Source organism: Myotis daubentonii, chromosome 2 (genome assembly GCF_963259705.1).
Source record: "Myotis daubentonii chromosome 2, mMyoDau2.1, whole genome shotgun sequence".
In the NCBI taxonomy this organism is placed as follows: Eukaryota; Metazoa; Chordata; class Mammalia; order Chiroptera; family Vespertilionidae; genus Myotis; species Myotis daubentonii.
Window position 1 is genome coordinate 45,397,297 of NC_081841.1, and position 17,385 is coordinate 45,414,681.

Below are 17,385 nucleotides of genomic sequence, written 5' to 3' on the forward strand. Positions count from 1 at the left end.
GTGCTGGTCCCCACTGGGGTGCCTGGCCAGCCTGGATGACGGGCTGATGGCTGTTTACAGCTGGTCACACCCCCTTCAGGGTGGGGGTCCCCACTGGGGTGCCTGGCCAGTCGGGGTGAGGAACTGAGGGCTGTTTTCAGGCTGGCCAAGCCCCCCAGCGATGGAAGCTTCCAGCTTCTCCTTTTTTCTTTTTTAATTCTAAAATTGATTTACCTTCTATAATTGAAACTTTGTTGCCTTCAGTGGAGCTCAGAGCCGGCCGCGGCAGGTGGGAATCTTGGCTTCCTCCATCACTGGAGCAACCAAGCCTCCTGCCTGCTCCAGCTCCGTGGCTGCCAGCCGCCATCTTGGTTGGGTTAATTTGCATATAGTCGCTCTGATTGGCTGGTGGGTGTGGCTTAAGGCGTAGCAAAGGTATGGTCAATTTGCAGGTTTGTCTTTCATTAGATTAGGTATTTTCATATAGAAATAATTTGTTTCATTTTAAAGCAGGAATCCTATGGTTGTAAGAAAGAAACTAAAGTTCTTAAACATTGTTTCCACAGTTGAACCTCTTTTTCTAATTCCTAAAATCACCCTGCCTTTTAGTATTACTTTGCTTTTGGATTTAAAAATATATCTCAGTGGGAGACTAGAAATTTGGCAAATGAAGTGTGTAGTCCTAAAACTTAATTCTACCATCCTTTTCTCCTGAGGTGATTTAACCACTAAAACATCCATGACCAATTATTGGACCCTGGAGAAGATCTCAGGAGTATAAATACAAATCTCAGCATTTTCAGGAAGGGAACTTAACCCCATTCCCTTTCCCTCCCTGTCCATTATTTTCTCTAAGATCAAGAAAACATATCCTTGGGTGAGGATTTTTAAAAGAAGAATTAGAAAGCTTAAATACCTACACAGCTTTTTAAAAAACTGAACCCTAATCAATTATTCCTAAAAAAAAATCCTATCTCAAAGTGCTTCACCAAATACCTCTAAACATTTAAAAAGCAGTATTCTTTCAAATACTCTTTAAAAGAATTAAACATTACAAAACTTGTTTCATGAGGTTTTTAGAAGAAGGTGTAACAGAATATCTTCATGATCTTGGTTTAAAAGAAAAGAAAAGGATTCCTTAGGACACAACAAACACAAACTAGAAAGACTATTCATTTCACTAAATTAAGACCAAATTTGTGTTCAACAAAAAACACCATTACTGGAGAAGGAGAAGGTATTGGTAAAATATATAAAAACAACAAAGAGTGTATGTACAGATTATATAATAATTACAAATCAGTAAGAAAATAAAAATAAGACTTGAATACTTCAGAAAAGATAAAATTTAAAGACAATAAATATATAAAATAATGCAAAAAAGTACTGATATTCAGAAAAATGTAAATTAAAACAGTAAAATATGATTATATACCACTTAAATTGCTAAAATTAAAAAATATTGACAAAAACAAGGCATGATAATATAATAAGGGCACTTGAACTTCTCATATACTACTGGTAACAATGAAAATTAGCATATTCACTTTGAAAAATGTCAGTGGGGGAGGAGAGAACATAGGCCACATAGTCTAGTCACGCAAAAGAGATATAGTTATTGTTTACTTTTAAATTGTAATAATTATAAGTGTGCATATAAAGGGTGTCCCAAAATTCACGCAAGAAGTAATTTTGATAGACAACACAGGTTTATAATTAAAAATTGTAAATTTCTTATTGATTCATAAAGTATACAGTATAGGGTTATGTATGGAATAGCATATCAGGTAAATGGCCTCCAGAGCTTTGCTGGCACATACACACTCTTTTGTTGAAATTTTCCATGACCTTTTTTCATAAATGTGGCTGAATTTCGATGAGGCTCATTTGCATCTTGATGGCTTGGTTAATCGACAAAATTGTCGCATTTGGAGTTCAGAAATTCCACGAGTCATTGTTGAGAAACAAATGCATCCACAACGTGTCACTGTTTGGTGCGGATTTGGGGCTGGAGGCATCATCGGACCATTCTTCAAAAATGCGGCTGCTCAGGCAATAACAGTTAATGGTGCTCACTATCGCAAAATGATAATCTAGTTTACCTGATATGCTATTCCATACATAACCCTATACTGTATACTTTATGAGTCAATAAGAAATTTATAATTTTTCATTATAAACCTGTGTATTCTATCAAAATTACTTCTTGCGTGAATTTTGGGACGCCCTTTATAACTCAAAATAAGCATATTACCAAAGAAATACAGAGATACCCAGTAGATCTTCCCATTTTAAGGGGGTGGGAGAAGATGATTTTAAAAAAAAATCAGCAAAAGTAAAGAAATAGGGAAAAAGGAAATAAACTTTGGGCATCATTAATATAAATAACACCCAACACATACTGCTTACTGTAAGCCAACTACATTTCTGGTAAACTTACTTACATTCACTCATTTGTATAACATCAGTACTATTGTTAATTCCATTTTATAGATGAGCAATCTACAACATACAGAAATGAAGGAACTCACAAAACACAATTGATCATTAATGGAGCTGAAATAAACGGAATCATTTTTTGTAATGAAGGTGAATGGCATAAGTTTGCCTTCCAAAAAAACAAAAGTTTTATAGAATTGGGCTGGAAAAATCCAACTATATATTAACTAATAAGTAGCACATTTGGGATTCACACCCTGGGGGTCTTGCTCCAGAGTCAGTGGTCTTAGCCATGAAAAGACAGTTTGATGATCAAAGTTAAAAGGAAAAATGAAAGAACCATAATTTAACAACAATTACAATGTTAACCATGCAGATCTCAAGAGTTTAATCTCTATGGCAAATGAAATAAGAATATGCTATACAACTCTTTGTTTAATTACATTTAGAAGAAAATTAATTTCATACTTCAACACAAAACAGTATGACTCTTGTCACTCTAATGTGTGAAAAAGTGATAAAAATGAATACAACGTATTTTATGTAGTTTAAAATCTAAAATTAAAAATAAATTAGGTCTGTACATTTTGATAAGGAAGGATATCCATGATGTTTTTAAATTAAGAATATAAGCAATATGTATAGTATGTTCCTATTTTTGTAAAAATTTTCACAAAATATACAAACATATATTTATAACATTTTCTATAATGAGCCAAAAAGTTAAGGAAGCACACACCTCAAAGGTTTTTGGCTGTATTAGACAGCTGTAACTGAAGAGGGGATGGTAAAACTATCAAACTATTGCCCTGGCTGGTGTGGCTCAGTTGGTGGAAGCACTGTCTCATGCACTGAAGGGTCTCGGGTTCAATTCCCAGTCAGATACACAGGTTACAGATTCATTTCCCAGGTGTGTGTGTGTCTCTCTCTCTCTCTCCCCGACTCTCACATCTTCTCTCTCTAGAATCAATGAAAAACATCCTAGAGTGAGGATTTTTAAAAAACAACAACTATCAAACTTTTTTTTCAGGGCCCTTTAAATCATTGCGATGAACTTGTTTTATTACTGTAATTTTTAATTATAATATTTTTAAAACAGCATCTATAACTATTTTATAAGCTACACATTTAATCTCATTACCTTTTTTATGTTTATACTTAAGCAGAGTAACAAATGCTGAAGTGACCTTTCCAAATACCCTAAATAAATGAGCATATTCAAAGCTCATTTGACAATTCAGTGACATCATCTGTATGCAATGGTTGTCTATTTATGTTCCATCAAGTCAAATGCTAAAATGATTTCTTGTCATTTATTAATAACAAGTGTCAAATAAACCAAAACTAATTTAGACCAAAACAAATCATGAATATCAGGCAACAACAATAATCAGTGAATATAGTCCTTATTATAGTATACTGTATTCTGAAATGCAAGGAGATTGTTAAAAGTCAATAATCCATAAGAATATAAACTACTAAAAATTGTTAAACAATAATGTAATTCTACTTAAATGTCCCACACCTTAGGGGGGGAAATGCTGTAATACAAGTCATTCAATAGAATTTAAAAATACCTCTGCATTTATTTAAGAAAAAAAAAGAAATTGGACATTCTGATCATCTTAGTTTTGGGAATTTGTACTCCTCTACATATGCTGTTCAAAAGTGATTTACTCAATGTACCGTTAAGTTCAGTCGACAATCCTTCCATAGCAAGACTTTCTTGATAATGAGGGCAGTATGTTGATTTACATTCTGGCATGATCTCCTTGTCTCATTGCCGATGGGCTCTTGGATGAACACGCGTCTAGCATACCATACCATTAACATGAAACAGCTATCAGCCACTCTCCTAGACCAAGAATCTGATTGGCATGCTTGAACAAATTTCTTTAAGCTACAATAGGATCCTGTGCCAACTTTGAAAATTACAACGCATGAAATGAGGCTCTTAATTGTATTCTGTCACAGAGTGGTACTCTAAAGTTGGCCTTAATTCTCTGTCAGTGGCCTGGAACTGGGCTAGAATCGACATTAGAACTTAACACAATATAAATCTAACTATCTCTGTGCTTATGGCTTAGGGATTTAATGAGAATATGAATACCTAACATAACTGGTTACTTGTTTTAGATGTAGGTAACTATTAAACAGTTTTCTCCTGTATCCCTTCATTCATTTCTCACCATCATGGGAAGAAATTATCATTAACATATCTACTTTATAGATGGGAGAAAATATAAAAAGGGAATCCCTGCTTTGTCAGAAAAAAAATTACAGAATATAATTAGAAACCCATAATTCCACTTAAAAATCCTACCAGCACCTCATACTCAAAAATGACAGAACACAATCTATCATTTTCTTGTCCTATTCCCAGTTTCCCTAATTTCTACAACTATGAGCAATAATCTCCTAATATCCATAACTCATACTACACTGTATACTACTACCATGGGGTTCTTCTTTAACCTTTGTATATGGTCACCAAGTTTTTCCATTTCTCCTTCAAAACATCCCTAGTATTGCACCTGTTGTCAACAATGCCCTTGCCTCTAAATTCATTCAGGTCTTTTTCACCTATTATTAGGATCATGAATGCAAAATTAGACATGAAGTCTCCCAAATAGTCTCACCATCTTCAATCTCTTATCCCTCCTGTTCATCCTACATTTATGTCCAGAAAAGATTCATTTTTAAGAATAAATCTTTTATCTCACCTTCATGTCCATGGATTCTCATTGCCCATAAGATGAAGTTCAAACCCCTGATCATCACCAGCTCACCACTAAACATGCTCATCACCACCACTACCATCAAGCTATAAACCCTCTAAAGACTGAGAGCACTGTTGGACAATGTGTTCTGCCCTAGTAAGTGCTCAATAAATGTTCATGAAAAGGAGCAAAAAGGATTAAGAGGAAGAAAGAAAGGATGATGAAAAGTTGGGAGATGGGAAAAAGGAAGGAAGGAAGATGAAAGAAAGGAATATACTGAGGAACAAGGCAAAGGAAGGTTTATCAGACCAGAACTTCAAGGTAAGTGTAATACTAATTGTAATGTACAACCACAGCAATCCAAAGATGAAGTTGCCTTGGATTTTCCTGATCTCAAATAGGAAATTCACTCTAACTTTGCATCTGGTTTCTGTACAGAGGCCAGAATTGATACTAACACTCTGCATTTGACCAGATGAGAAGACAGATTTTATACCTGGCCAATAGCATGTAACCACCATTCTAATCAAATGAAGCATATTCTAGACCAGGGGTGGGGAAACTTTTCTCTGCCAAGGGCCACTTGGATATTTATAACATCATCTGTGGGCCATACAAAATTATCGACTTAAAAATTTGCCTGCTATATTTGGTCAAACATTTAATTAACTCATCCTTAATGCTTTGGCCGTGCAAGACCAAATGATTTTTCGGGCCTTATACAGCCTATGGACCAGATATTCCACACCCCTGTCCTAGATTATCAGCATTTCAAACCACTTGTTAAGTGCCCAACAAGACTCCCAACTCAAAGAACTGGGTGTGCTTTGAAATAAAGAACAATCATATCAGATATATTGTGAAATCTAACTTATGTTTTCTTATGATTTAAACTGTTTTTTGTGTTTATTATATGCCCTATGTTGCCACATTGAATTTTGTTACTAATACTACTATTGCCAATAAAAACACAGTACTTAATGAGTGCTTGCTATGTACCAAGTACTGGTACACTTCATTTAAGTTATCTCCTTTACTATTAACAACTCTATAAGGTAGATACTATTATCTTCATCTTGTACACAGAGATGAAGGAACAGGAAGGTTAAATAAACTGCCCATAGTCACATAATCCTATCTAATAAAGAGGGAATATGCTAACTGACCCTCACACCATCACAAAGATGGTGGTGCCCACAGCAAATAAGGAGGGAATATGCTAATTTACTGATGTGCCCTCAAAGATGGCAGTGCCCACAGCCACAAGATGGCGGCGCCCAATCCCCTCAGCCCCACCAGTGCAGCAGGTGTGCGGCAAGGCCGGGCCCACCCCCAGGCACAGGCAAGCCTTGGATATCGGCTGCCCAGCCACCCACGGCCACCCGAGGTGCAGGTAACCAGGGCCAGCTGAGGACTGCGCTGCTGGCAGTGGCAGCAGCAGAGGTGTGATGAGGGCATCGCCTTCCCCTGATCGCTGGTCACCTCCCATCCCCGAGGGCTCCCGGACTGTGAGAGGGGGCAGGCCAGGCTGAGGGACCCCCCCCCCTCCAGTGCATGAATTTTCATGTACCGGGCCTCTAGTAAAATATAATTTGGAACCTATTAAGTTTTTAAAACAACAGTATTCTATGACAAAACTTCTGAAAATCTATAGTCCTCTCTTACAGAATTGTGGCATGGAGCTTATAAAATGCTTCATGTTAAAGACATTTACAAGTAAATAATTAGAACTGCACCTACTGCTACCAATTGGGCGGAAGACTGTGGACTTGCCTGTGGTCAGCTGAAACTTGAAACAACATAAAAGAATCATTACATCATTAGTCCTTATTGCATCCCTGAATCAGTCACTATTACAGTGCAGATTTTGAAACAGACGTGACACCAGTTACATGAAATTTCATCAGCCACCAACTAAGTGGCATAACAAAGAAATGAATTCAGATTTCCTCAATCTCAGTTATTACATCTGAATCCCACATTGCATGACTCTTCTAAAGGTCATCTGTGGTAATACATGTAGAATGTGAAGAATTTAGTAAGCAGGATCATAACGGAAAATGCTGTCACCTCCAAAACTAAAAGAGGAACTAGCTACTCATATTCATGAAAATATGGGTCTAGTTCTCCTTGCATTACAGAAATATAGAGCTGAGTCAAGATTTGCATATAAACCCATTTATTTTTTTCCCTTGCACATTTTTTCTATTTTTCCCCCCCTTTTTTAAAAAAATTGGGATGACACTGGTTACAAAATTATACGGGTTTCAGGTGCACAACTCTACGACACATCATTTATACACTGTATTGTTTGTTCACCACCCCAAGTCAAGTCTCCATCCATCACTATTTCCCACCCCCATATCCTCCTCCACCTCCCTCAATCACCTCCCCCCGGCAATCACCACACTGTTGTCCATGGATATAAATACATTTAGCTCTACGATGCACAGACTTGAGAAAAATCTGCTACTGTCCTATCACTCTAATGGCCTTAAAAGAAAAAAAAAAAAAAGAGGGCACTGGAAACCTCCCAAATTACTCCCATTAATCCTACCTCCAATAAGAAATTCTAGTTCCTTTTGCAAAGTGTGCTAAAAGGGCAAAGAGCACACTGGTCAAGTATTACAGAGTAAATACCCTTTCTTCCACATTCTCAAGAATCCAACCCAGGGGGATTGCTCTGAAGATATGTAAGAGAGATTTGCCTAATAAGCTGAATCAAGTATTCTTGCTCAGATCATGAGTTGAAAATAAGCACACATTCATTAATAAACTCAAAACTTTTAACATTTCTTTCTTAGGTGAGAAGGAATATTCAGTAGCTGTCTCTCCCCAGCTTTTGGCTTACCAACCTCTCCACTGGAAGGGTATGGAAGGGGAACTGTGTACCCCTTTGCACTTTGCAAAGTGCTTTCCACATCTCCAAATCACATCCTCGGTTAGAAATTCTAAGCAAAATGAGACTAAGACAAACTAGCCAAATAATAAAAGTTAGGATGCTTTAGATGGACAATGGTACATATAACAATGTGATACTCCCAACTCCCACTCTAGTACTTCTTGAAAAGATGTTTGAAAATCTTATGAGGTAAATTCATTCTTTAAAGAAAAATCAGTTATTCAGAATTCATGCTCAGCACTTCTAGTAAGCTTATTTTTCAAGTGTGTGTGGCTGAAGTTACAATATTGTATAACGTTATTAAAAATGACAACAGTACAAGACTCTACCTACCCATCTTATCTTGTTACTAAAGACCCAGTGCACAGATTCGTGCACCGGTGGGATCCTTCAGCCTGGCCTGCACCCTCTTGCAATCCGGGACCCCTCAGGTCAGATTGCTGGTTTTGGCCTGATCCTAGCCTGCAGGAATCTAGCCAAAACTGGCAGTCCGACATCCCCTGAGGGATGTAGTAGTGTATGAAGCAGCAGGCAACTGGGGAGGAGCCCGAGCCAGGGCCTGCACCGCTCCTGCTCATCCCGGCCCCGCTGCACTCGCCAACTGTGAGCCCAGCATCTGGCACCTGTCAGTTAAGTGAGCGGCATTCCCTCTGTGGGAGCGCACTGACCACCTGGGGGCAGCTCCTGCATTGAGCATCTTCCCCCTGGTGGTCAGTACACTTCATAGCAACCAAATGGTCGACTGGTCAAACAGTTGACTGATCGCTTAGGGTTTTATATATATAGATTTTCGATGAGCCTTCAGGGCAGTCCATTTCTAGAATATATCCACTTACTATGATTTAACAGAAAATATAACCCTTTGTTCTCCAGACTTTCACAAGGTTGCTCCTGGGCTAGAAGAGTTCCCACATTATCTGACAATCTGCCTCAGGTATGTGGAATCATTCCCAAAATGCTTTGAGGGTCCTTTTAAGTACTAAGCACCCTCAAAATGCAAAGTCAGTTTGAAGTGGGAATTTACAAATATTATAATCTCTCTATTTGCTTTATCAATTCAAGTTTTGGTATAAGACCATTTTTCCACATGAAGTAACTTGTTGAAATCAGTATGAGCATTTGCTATTATGTTATTAACGATAACTTCTGTTATTTTTATTGAATATTTTTAAAACTAAGTTATAACTCATAAAAATCTAAAATGTAATCTAAGCTTAGACCTAATCACTCTTTATTCTAATGTTACTCCAGCCATTATAATTGACTCCTCCAGGCTCTGCAATTCCTAAAACAGCTTTTGACTGAAAATAGAATTCTCATGTGAAATACTCTTCTAACTATTAATAATTGATTAAAAGATTTTAAAAAATAAGAAAAAGGTATTTTCCAAAATAAATTTAACATTGAAAAGCTTAGTTCTAATTACAAGCTCTCGCTAAATGAATATAAAATGTTAAAAATAAAAATACTATGTTATCTTAGTAGCACTTATATCTTTATTATGGAATCAGTTTTTGTCCACATTGCTTTTGTCAGCTTTTATTAAGGCCACTATTTTTTAGTTTTTGACAAAAGTGGGGGGCGGGGGGGAATAAAACTCTAAGATCAGTGATAGATTGAACTCTTATTTTCAAGTGGACATTTTGTTATTTGATTTTATGCTACTACATCACAGAATAAAACACCACCTTTTAAAAGAACGTTTTTGTCAATCTTAACACCATGTTCATCTAACATCCAGGCACATTTGTGTCTATACAAAAGAAGTTGCGGACTACAGACTCACAGGTCAGGCTGAGGGAGTTTTCCCCTTCAGAGGTCTGGCTCTCTTCCAAGGAAGAAAAGCTCAAAGAAGCAGCCTGCTCGGGGGAGATCCAGAGGCCTGGATGTTCTCCCCATGAAATAGTGTGTCTGTCACCTGACCTGGCAATGGGCCCGACTCTCACTCCCGCAGCAATGATGTTCCCCAAGTGAGGAATATGGACCATCGTCATCCTTGTGCAGTTTTCCTTGGCATGTGTACTCATTGTGAGAGCAGCCCAGTCTGTCTCCATGTCTTTAAATAGGGCTGCTTTTGAATGCTGCAATACTGAATCAGATTCTAATTGCAAATAATTAGAATCTTTGCTTCCTCTTCAGGAGGAAAGCATCACATGGTTAAGCAGGAGGGAGCCAGAGATTAACATTTACTTCACTAAGCATTTGCAATTAAGTTGTGTTTGCTAGACCAGCCAGAGGAAAACTGTAAAATGAGCTATAAGGCTGATTAATGATCTAATACCTTAGATAGAAAGTTTCACATTTTATTGCTCCTCATAAATATATTGAGTTATTTTTCACTTCTGTCCTTTACCTGATGAGTAAATCTAAAAGACTATTGAGTGTATAAAATAAAAAATAACATCTTTATGCAGCCCATATACTCTGGCCCATTATTTTAATCAGTCTCTTCCAATAGGCAATAATTTTCTTTGCTCTTTTCTTATACAACCAGGAAAATATTTAAACCGAATTCACTCATAAACATTGATATACAAATAGTGAGAACCAAAGGTGGACTTGCCATGTGAAAATCAATTGGCTGAACAAAGGGAAAAATACATGTTCGCCTCAGTATATGCAGAGGAAAAGGGTTTTGATAAAATTCCATATCCATTCATAATAAAAATTATTAACCCAGCAATTTAGGGGAACTTCCTTAATCATCTAAAGGGCACCTAAGAAAAACCAACAGACATTGTTCATATCAGAAAAGGTTGAAAGCTTTTCTTTTAAAATTCGTGATGAGGTAAGAATTTTCACTATTGCCATTTTCATTCACTGTTGTTTTAGAAATCTTAGCCAGTGCAATAAAGAAAAATAAATAAAAGATTGAAAGATTGGAAGGGAAAAAATAACTGTCTACATGATGTTCACATACAAAATCCAGAAGTATCAACAGATAAACTATTAAAATATGTGAGCAAAGTTGAACATAAGCTCAATATAGGAAAAATCCCTGCATCTGTATGTAGAAGTAATAATTTAAAAATGCAATCTATATATTTAAAAGCCTAAACAACCAAATGACCAGTTGCTATGACACACACTGACCACCAGGGGGCAGACGCTCAAACACAGAAGCTGCTTCCTGGTGGTCAGTGCACTCCCACAGCGGGAGTGCCGCCAGCTGATGGACCCGTCCTGGCGACCCACCAGCTCAGTGCAGCCACTCCCTCCCTCAGTAGTCCTGTAGGTCCGATCTCCGGAGAACGGGCCAGGCACCGGGCCAGGCACCGACGAGCCAGGGCTGCCAGCACAATCCCAACAGTGTCGCCTGCCTTCTGGAAGTCGGCCTAGGCCAGCCGTGGGCAAACTATGGCCCGTGGGCCGGATCCGGCCCGTTTGAAATGAATAAAACTAAAAAAAAAAAAAAAAAGACCGTACCCTTTTATGTAATGATGTTTACTTTGAAATTATATTAGTTCACACAAACACTCCATCCATGCTTTTGTTCCGGCCCTCCGGTCCAGTTTAAGAACCCATTGTGGCCCTCGAGTCAAAAAGTTTGCCCACCCCTGGCCTAGGCCCACCTCAAAAGCAGACTTGATAAATACATGAACCAGAACAAGTTGACATGCACAGAAAAAAAAAAAATTCCCAGCAACAAATGAGTTCTAATTCTACAGTGAGAGACAAATCAGAACAAATATGACAGTGGTTTGACACCACTGTATTCAGACACATCATAGCATATTCTTCAGTTAGGGGTTATAACTATGGTATAGCGTCTCCTATTCTTCCAGATTCATAATTCTCTCCTATTCACCTCCAATCTAGCACAGAGATATTAAAAAACTTCCCTAAAAAACTTAAAAAGAATGAATCATTATTTCTACCCACGAAACGCTCTCCAGTTTAATGATGTAGTTTGAAAAAATACAGTCCTAGTATAAAGATTTTTAAAAACATTAATTCTTCAGAGTAGACAGGCCCTCCTCCTAGAAAGGAATGTTGTTACCACACCTAAAATGTAAGGCAACATACCTTCCATGTTATGTATTTTTTAAATGCACCTGATTGGATAAACATACTTTTGGTTCCTGCATTTTGGTTCGCTTTCTCATTGGCCCAGTCTCCCAATGTTGGAATCATCAACCTCATTATAAATAGAACTAGATAATCTATATATATAAAAGCCTAAGCAACCAGCGACAGGCTGACTGGCCGGTAGCTATGACGTGCACTGACCACCAGGGGGCACACACTCAACGCAGGAGCTGCCCCTGGTGGTCAGTGAGCTCCTGCAGAGGGAGCGCCACTCAGCTGACAGACAGGTGCCAGACACTGGGCTCACAGTTGGCAAGAGCAGCTGCAGCGGCACGAGCCTCTCCTGCAGACACTCCCCCTGTAGTGGCAGGTATAGAGGTGCCAGGATGAGCAGGAGCAGCGCCCAGCCCAGGCTCAGGCTCCTCCCTCACTGCCTGCCATTTCACGCACTACTTCGTGCCATGCGGTCAATGTGAACAGCTGGCTGGAGCCCGAGCTGGTGGGTTAAGGCCTGGCTGTGGCGGCATAGAGGTCTACTGATCCCCACAGGCCAGGCCGAGGGACCCTAATATAACCATAAATAAAATAGGACTTCAAAGCTAGGGCTTGCCAATGACAGAATGACAACACAAAGTAAGGAACATATAGAAAAGATTGATTTTTCTCTTTGGGGTGCATTATTACATACATACTATACCATTTCATTATCATGTCAAATAGTACAACTGGCAAAAAAGGTCAGCTAATAAGATAAACCTGTATGCATGGAACAAACAACTGTCACACCATCTCTGGGTTTCTTCCACTCACAGAAAACATCTGTAATTTGAGGATGATGGTATCTTAAAGACTTACTATAGGGATCAATGAGCTATGACTATGAAGAGTGCTTTGAAAAGTATAGAGTTTTTCATAACATATATGAGGCTTTTTTTGTTGTTATTTTGGTTATTTTAGATAAACATCGATGTGAGAGAGACATAGCAAGGGCCGGGGCTCAAGCCTGCAACTGAGGTATGTGTCCTTGACCGGGAATCAAACTCAAGACCCTTCAGTCCAAGGAATGATGCTTTATCCACTGAACCAAACCAGCCAGAGGGCTATGAGGTAGTTCTAATACCAGAGGATTCACAATCTCAAAACCTTAATAGGTCAAATCTTAAGAAAATTTAAGATTTTTTCTTTAGTTTGGGACAAAATTTAACAAGATCATTACTAATACAATAAGACTGAAAAATAGCTCCTTAAGAAAATAAACTACTTATGCACTTTAGAATACTAATCCTATATAATAAAAGCCTAATATGCTAAGTGTCCAGTCAAATGGTCGGTCATTCAACCAATCAAAGCACAATATGTTAATGATATGCTAAGGCCTCTCAACTGCTTGCTATGTATGATGTGCACTGACCACCAGGGGGCAGATGCTCTGACTGATAGGTTAGCTTGCTGCTGGGGTCCAGCCTAGCAGGACTGAGCAAGATGGGCCCGACATGCCCTGGAGCCCTCCCGCAGTCCCTCCCTGACTGGCCAACCTCCCGCATCCCTCCCTGGCCCTGATGGTGCAACAGTGGGATCCCTTGACCTGGCCTGCACCCTCTCACAATCCGGGACCCCTCGGGGATGTTGGAGAGCCAGTTTCGGCCCGATCCCACAGGCCAGGCCACAGGACACCACTGGTGCACAAATTCATGCACCAGGCCTCTAATTAACAAATAAAGCAAAAAGGATAGACCTGAGTAGTTGAGGCAAATTTGTTATTCAAATCTAAATCAGTCTTCTTTAGTTAATAGAGTAGGATTTTTTCAAAAAATTAACACTACTTAAGTGTCCACTATAGCAAGTGCTTAATTTAGACAGATATTTGGACACAAAAAGAAGAAAGGCTTCTTTTTAGGGGTATGGACGAAAAGGTAGGTGAAGAGAGACAATAGCTTCAGATTAGATGTATTAACTCTAGGTGCCACTGGGACATCCAAGAAACATGAGAACCAGACAGTTGTAGACCTGAGGTTTAATCTTAAAACAAGCTGAAGTTAAATCATTTTTAAAATATGTAGCATTGAAATTAGTAGTTAAATTAGGGAAATAAAAATAAATAAATCACGTAGACTCTATATAAAAATGGTGTAAAATAGTGGCCAAGAACACTTTAAAAAAGCTTAGAAGATGGGAAAGCAGTAACAACAACTGGGAAGAGAAATGGGAGAAATAGTAAGAAAGAAAAGCAGCAAAGTTGGAAGCAAAGTGTATCAGAGAAGCCAAAAAAAAAAAAGGAGGGGGGGGAATTTCCCTAAAATGAAGTAACAATATGAGAGATTGCTTTTGGCAAGTAGGTCATAAGTGATCTTTGAGAGAGTAGTTTAACAAAGGGTGGGCAGAAGGGGGAAATCTCTAGAGTAATGTCTATTTGTATTTAGAAGCTTGAGCTGACTCTTAAAATCATCAGTAACAAGTTAATAGTTGAAAATATTGGCCATGGTCATGGTCATATTTATAATCCTCTGTCTCTAGATTAATTGATGGCACTTCTTCCTCTGCCCACAATTTAAATATATATATATATATTTAAGTGTCAGGGACTTTGGAAATCATTAAATAAGAGATTGCAAATTGGCAGTTAACAAGACAAATTCAGCTCTCACGTTTCAAACTTTCCCCCTCCCACACATTTTTAACTTCTCTATAAAATTCAAAGTTCTGGTAAAACTGATCCCACATTCCCAATGCAACTTTTGCAAGCATACACATTCCATTGACCTGTGGCTACCTGGACGCCCTAATGACACCCCACTTCACTCATTTCTGATAACAGCCTGGTTCCTGTAGCTGTGAGGTATTTAAGGTAGAAACCCATAAACTTGACATTTATATAGGAAACATTAAATCCATTAACCATCCACTACTTATGCTTATTAAGACAGAGAAGTTGCCAGAACTGGTTTGGCTCAGTGGATAGAGCGTCGGCCTGCAGACTCACGGGTCCCAGGTTCGATTCCAGCAAGGGCATGTACCTTGGTTGCGGGCACATCCCCAGTGGGGAGCATGCAGGAGGCAGCTGGTTGATGTTTCTGGCTCTCTAGCCCTCTCCCCTTCCTCTCTGTAAAATATCAATAAAATATATTTTTTAAAAAAGAAAAAAAAGACAGAGAAGTTAAGGTCAGTATTTTCAGGGCTCCCCTTCCCTTGGGTTTTAATTTTGTTAGTGTGTGCGGGATTTTTGTTCACTTTTTAGGTTCTGTGTGTGTGTTACTATTTCCACTGGGTATTACTTAGAACACATCTGATGTCTACCTGGGAGCCTGGCATCCTCCTCAATGGCTAGATATGGCTACCGAATATTAACTAGTATGGCCTCACGGCATATGGTGAAATCTGATGTTGAAAATAATTTGAACTAATTCATCAAAGCTGAGACCACTACAAGTTACAAAATTTTAGGGTCACAATAAATTAAAACCATCAGCCCTGGCCAGGTAGCTCAGTTGATTAGAGCGTTTTCCTGATATGCCAAGGTTACAGGTTCAATCTCCAGTCAGGGAACATACAAGAAGTAACCAAATGAATGCATGAATAAGTGGAACAACAATTGATGTTTCTCTCTCTCTCCAATCAATAAACAAACATTTTTAAAAATTTTAAATCATCAATAAAAATATTTTTTAAATGACTTCTCTTTTTCTACTTAATCCTTTTGGTTCATATGCTGATTTTTAAGCCTACCTGTTTGAAGAATTCGCCTAAGGAATATATATATATTCTGCAAGTATTCCTGACCGACATATGAACTAGGGGGGGTAAAGCCTTTAATAATATTTTACTACATACAGTCAAAACTATTTTTATGAACAAAATGATGATTAGCAGCTAATTACTTAGTGATTAAAAATATGTATGTTAATTGTACCCAAAAATGGAGGCAAGTTAAGAATCTAAAAGAAGGTTACTACCTTTAACATTTTAGTAGATAAATGTTGTGGAAAAATATATTGTGAATGAAAGAAAACTAAATCTAATAGCTTTCTATTTGCTTTTTATTTGTAGTTTTTATAATAAATCTTTAGTATAAAAATGTGTTAAACCAAAGAGCCTGGCCTCTCTTGAACCATTTCTGATAATGAACACTGACTGTGAATGCAAAACCCTGCATATCATTAGGTGAAACATTTATGCATTCAGAGTGTCTACTTGGTGGTTGCTTCTTAAGGAGGTAAACAGTTCGTTAAACAAGCTGCTCCTGAATGGTAGATCAGAACAAGCATACGCTGCCTTCTGTAGAACTCTATTGTGAGGCTGTGCCCATTTGTGTTTTCTTTGAAACCATGAAAATGAAACCCTTATGCTCATATTAAAAGCATAAGAAAGGCATCTATTATGTCAATAGATTTAAAACACGGCCTGAGACACAGTGAGAACCACTCCAAAACGGCCCTCTTATTATAGCAAAGGTTAAGAAGTGCACTCCCAGGAAAACCTTCAAAGGCCTACATGTCATTATATTCCCAAACAGATGGCATCTCAGTGCTTGGAACTATAGTTTATGGACACCTACAACCTCAAATAAATCCTTTCTAATCCCACTCTTTTGTCTAGATTTTGTACTTTGATGATAACCGCAGGTGCCTTTCTCCATTCTTCACAAAATGATAGACAATGATATGGTGAAGATTCACGTTCATATGTGGACACAACTCTTAAAATGACTCCTATACAACATACAAGTAATTTACCAGCAACAGATTCACACTTTAAGGATATCTATGATTCCGGGGTTCTAATTTACTAGACGTCTTCAATAGTGTGAATTTTAGAGGAAAAATTATGAAAACCTAGCTCTCGCGTATATTGCTGAAATGTAAATAAATTGATAAAAACCACTTTGCAAAACTCTCAAACTCAGGAGATGGGGACAAGACTATCATAGCAACACTGTTTATAATAATGAAAAACTGCAAACAATCCAAAAGTTCAACGGGAAAATGAACATATGAGTCATGATAGAATCAAGTACTGTACAGCAATGAAAATGAATGATGTAGATGAAACTCAGTCACCACACAGAGCAAATGGATAAGTCACAGAAAACTATATACATTTCCTTTACATAAACTTAAAAGCCTGTAAAATTGAACATGTGATTATTACTTATAGAATTTTAGATAGTTCACTTTTAACTATCTAAAATTCTGCTAGAAAAATTAAATCATACTCACCTAACACATTGAAGTAAAAACTTTATATGGTTAGTTGCTACATACCTCATATACTAAATACTTTTTTGAATTTAAATTCACTCTGCTACAACAAAGTTGCACA

The 17,385-nt window shown here is 38.0% G+C and overlaps 1 protein-coding gene across 1 annotated transcript in view; it reads right to left on the minus strand.

The window, feature by feature from the left end:
* ADAMTS20 (ADAM metallopeptidase with thrombospondin type 1 motif 20) overlaps positions 1-17,385 on the minus strand; it is a 184,791-nt gene that overhangs the window by 138,387 nt on the left and 29,019 nt on the right. The window lies entirely within an intron of this gene.